This window comes from Apis dorsata, unplaced genomic scaffold, assembly GCF_000469605.1.
Source record: "Apis dorsata unplaced genomic scaffold, Apis dorsata 1.3 scaffold_499, whole genome shotgun sequence".
Taxonomy (NCBI): Eukaryota; Metazoa; Arthropoda; class Insecta; order Hymenoptera; family Apidae; genus Apis; species Apis dorsata.
The window spans coordinates 383918-388189 of NW_006263730.1; the positions used below are offsets into that span (position 1 = coordinate 383918).

Genomic DNA, 4272 nt, shown 5'->3' on the forward strand with positions numbered 1-4272 from the left:
AATAAAAGCCTGGATGGAGGCGCGTTTCACATTTTTTACGACTCCCGCCACCAGAGTTTCTTTATTTGCAACGGCTCATATTCCTCGAGGTGATACACGCGAAAAGCTCGTACGCGTGAAACAACTGCTTTCCAAATGTACGGACAACTCGATTTTGCCACGGTCGAGAAGATTCTGAGAAACTCCACGTCCACGAAGAATAAATCAACCTTTTGAGATCAAAATTTCATTTTTTTCTTTTGAATTCTCTTTCACCTTTGCCGATCAACTTTTCTTTTTCTTAAGAAACTGGAACTATCAAATTGATTAGTTCTAAAACTATTTTCAATTTTTCAATTGTTGAAAATGTACAGGTGTTTTTAATATTAAATAATATAGTAATTATATCAATAATACTACTGTTCATTCTTATTAACTGTACATATATTTAATATCAATGATCGTATAATAAAATAAAAACTTTTTAAATATTCTAATTCACGTTGCTCGAGAACAAATAAAAAAAAAAAAATAATGAACGAAGGATTAATTATCCTAGGCGATATCGATTGATACATGGAAAATAGAGAAGCTTACCGTGAGCGAGGTACGTTTAAAAAAAAAAAGGAGAGAATCAATTGGAATAATAATCGAACGAGCAAATGACACACCTCGAAATTGCCCACATGTGTAATTATTCAACGATTTATAGGCAGAGGTGTATTTCAATAATTCATTTCATTTCAAGGATTCTTTTTTCCTTTTTTTTCATTCTACCGTATCTTCTCCAATTGCGCACGCGAATTATTGCCACGTTTCTCGTGGCATTCTGAGAAGAAGAAGAAGAAGAAGAAAAAAAAGTTAATTCGCTTGTATTCTGTGGCATCAGTCGCCTCGTAATGGCGCTCAAGGCGTGGAACGGGACCAGACACGTAAGATCGCGGGGTTACGAGGGAAAGTCCGTGGCACGCATCACTTACGTGTTGGCTTCGCGCATTCTGACTCTCAAAGTGAAAGAAGTTGGCGTTGGAAACGCGGACGAGCAAACGACGTGCGAATCGTTGCGCGAATAGAAAAATAATCGATATTTAGATATTACGATTCGAGTTCGAGTTGCATCCTTCTTCCGATTTTGAGGTTAGGTTACGTTATTTCGAAGACGATTAGTTTCTCATCCCGCAATGTTTTTTTTCGAGAATACCTTTTTTTTCTTTTCTTTTTTTTTTTTTTTAAATAGATTTAAACAAGATACATCGGCGAGAATCATAATAGAAAATAAATGACGCGTGTTGAAAGCAAAGAATTTATTAAGTAAATCTTACATTTATGTTGTACGCATTGGAGATTAATTGAGAAAGCGGGAACGACGTACGAATACAAATTACCAATGAAAAATAAAAGCGTTTCTAACGTGGTATTCGACTCTCACTCGATGTATTCGGAATAAAGAGAACGATATTTTGGCCGTTTATCCAAGAATATCTTTCTTTACAGATCCACAATCTAAACTCGAAATTCAAATCTGAATTATGGTTAAAGATACAATTGTCCTCCCCACTCGAAAATATTTGAATTTTCCACGATATCAAGCGAGCAATCAGCGAGTAGAGAAATTCTATTCGTGATCATATCGTTCGAGCATTTCTCGCAAGGAGCAACAGACTATTCTTCCGTGCCACCAACGCGAGATATACGACGCGAGATGCGAACAGCCCTCTGAGAAGAGAAATGTACTCGGGGCTTTAAGTTTATTCGAAGAGGGAAGTTTCCAGGGAGAGCAGTTCTCGTTCTTCTGAAAAACTTCCTCCCTCAAGTTATCGCATTAATTTCGGGGCAAAGAGTTGAAGGGAAACGCTCTCTCCTTCTCTCGTCCCCGGGTTAGCAAGAAAAAATTCGTAATAAGAGGGGAAGAAATTTCAGGAATATCCCATCGACGCACGACTTCACCCTAGCAACTTTTAAATACGCACACCTCGAATATCTTTCCATCGACCGCCTCCTCCTTTTTCAGTTTCAATATCGCGGAACGATAAATCTTTAACGTGATTGATATATGGGGGAAACTTATCTCGAATCGATAAAGGTATTCCGAGAAGAAGATTTTAACTGTCACGTGGCGGAATTATGCGACTGCACCGTTGTAATTTGATCGAGAAGAAGAAGAAGAGTGAATAAGTTGAAGAAGAAGGAGAAGAATTTCCTTATCATAATACGTAATTCGTGGAAAGAAATATGCGCGTTTTACGATTTTAAATGGGAGATATTTATTAGAAATTTCGCTATGAAATAATCGACATGAGCATGATTTTCGATTAATTTTCTCGCATTCGAAACTCGTTTCGTTGATAAGTTAATTAAGTAACTACTTCTATAATCCAATAGCGACTGACTTATCAATTGAAAGTTTAACAAACAGATTCTTCCATTAAAATTACTAAAGTTAAAAGTCACTAATATCGAAGAACCACAAGCTACACACCTTCTCCATTTTAAAATTTCCAAAGAATCCATCTAATACCTCATATAAGTTCGAAAAATCAATCAATCTTAAAAAAATAAGTCGTTTCACTTTTACTTTTTCTATTCCATCATCCACCATTTCACGACTCTCCCTTTCTATTATATCGTCCGATCCATCGCTAGACAACACTAAAACAACGTGGAATATCGGCTAAATTTTATTCCACGTTTTCAAAGCTCGCGACAGCGAGCGGAGAGAAACTTGAGCGAGGCTGGAGGCTGGATTTTTTTCTTTTTTTTTGCAGCCGTTCGATTACGAGGCACGGCCGGTGGAACGGTCACAACCTCGCCACGAAATTATGTAACTCTTCCTGGCCGAGGCGGGGGCAATGGAGCGTAGTAGTATCGCGGATCTAAGCCACGGAACGCCGTTTTCATTTCGATACCAACCGGACGGCAAAAGAAATAGAGAAAACCGAATCCTTTCACGATTTTGCATTTAACGAACGTATAAAAATCGCGATCGATTCCAAGATTTTCTCGTCGACCTTCGCGCGAGACCGAGTTGTCCGATGAATGGAAACGAATTGTAAATTTTCTTTAAAAAAAAAAAATCTTCTCTAAAAAAATTTACAACGTCAAAGCGTGTTCTTCAATTCTCAATAAGGCATGATAATAAAAATTAAAAGAAAGTTTAAGACCGTTGAGATAATATTGCTTGGTAATAGTTGGATGTGTCTAGGAGCAGGAATTTTATTTTCATCGCAGCTAGCTTATTAAGAGGTAAAAATAACATCCTTTCCAACATCCTATCGATAAATAAATAAGATAAGATTCATCGTGTAATTGCAAACACCTAACGTTTGACTAAAATTAAAGAAAACAGATATTCAAGAAACCAAACCAAAGAATAAACAACAAATTAATTAATTTACCGGCTAACACGTTAGTAGCGGAATTAATAAACAAACAAGCTATCTGCACGTAGCTGGATATAGCTCGCTTTCTCCCACGATGATCTCATGCCGCGCGGCATTTTAGATCGTGCGGATCAGTGTCGACCGCCATTCCTCCTACCTGTTCACCCCAGTTTTCATATTCGATTGAATCGAGCCCCGAAGCCACGAGCCGCCGACCAATCCATCCGTGAATTCCGTCCATTTCTTCGAAACGGCCGCAGTCGTGTTATGCAAATGAGGGAGGGGGAGGGTCGAATCCACCGCCGAGGAGAGGCTCGGAGACGGTCTTCCATGGATGGCTTTTGTCGTGTATCGATGCGTCGAAACACACGGAGGAGTCGTCCGGTAAAAGGAGGTGTGGTGGTTATGCGGAGCTGGAGCCGGTCGACCTCGTTTAGGACCGGTAAAGGCGTAACACGTACGCGAGCTGACTACGACTCTCTGCCAGCTCTCTCGCCGGGATCCGTTCCAGGATTAGAAAACACGAAAACGTTTCTCCGCGCGCTCGATAATGGACGAGAAACACGGCCAACAACCCTTCGAAGCGACTCCCATTGAAACATCGAAAGACATCGTCGATTGTAGTGTTCGTTATTTGTTAGCGTCGTATGGATGTTCGTTTTTACAAAAATTTTTTAAAAAACACGGAGAACAGAGGAAATTTTGGAATAAAAATTTGTTTCATCGTACTCAGAGGAGACTCAGCATGGAGAGCGAGACTCGATCTAATGAGAGTAAATGAAAATTCGTTTGGATATCATATTAAGTGAGAATTAAATATCGTAGAAATTATTCTAAATTGCTCTGTTAAACGCTCTTCTCACTTTCTCATTCGTATATATATATATATATATATATATATATATATATATAT

General features: G+C 38.7%; 1 protein-coding gene across 1 annotated transcript in view; it reads left to right on the forward strand.

Moving 5' to 3' along the window:
- The window catches only part of LOC102679297 (PHD finger protein rhinoceros), a 36547-nt gene that overhangs the window by 3197 nt on the left and 29078 nt on the right, over positions 1–4272 (forward strand). The window contains 1 exon segment of the mRNA XM_006620298.2: positions 610–614. The gene's annotated coding sequence lies outside the window, so the exon portion shown is untranslated.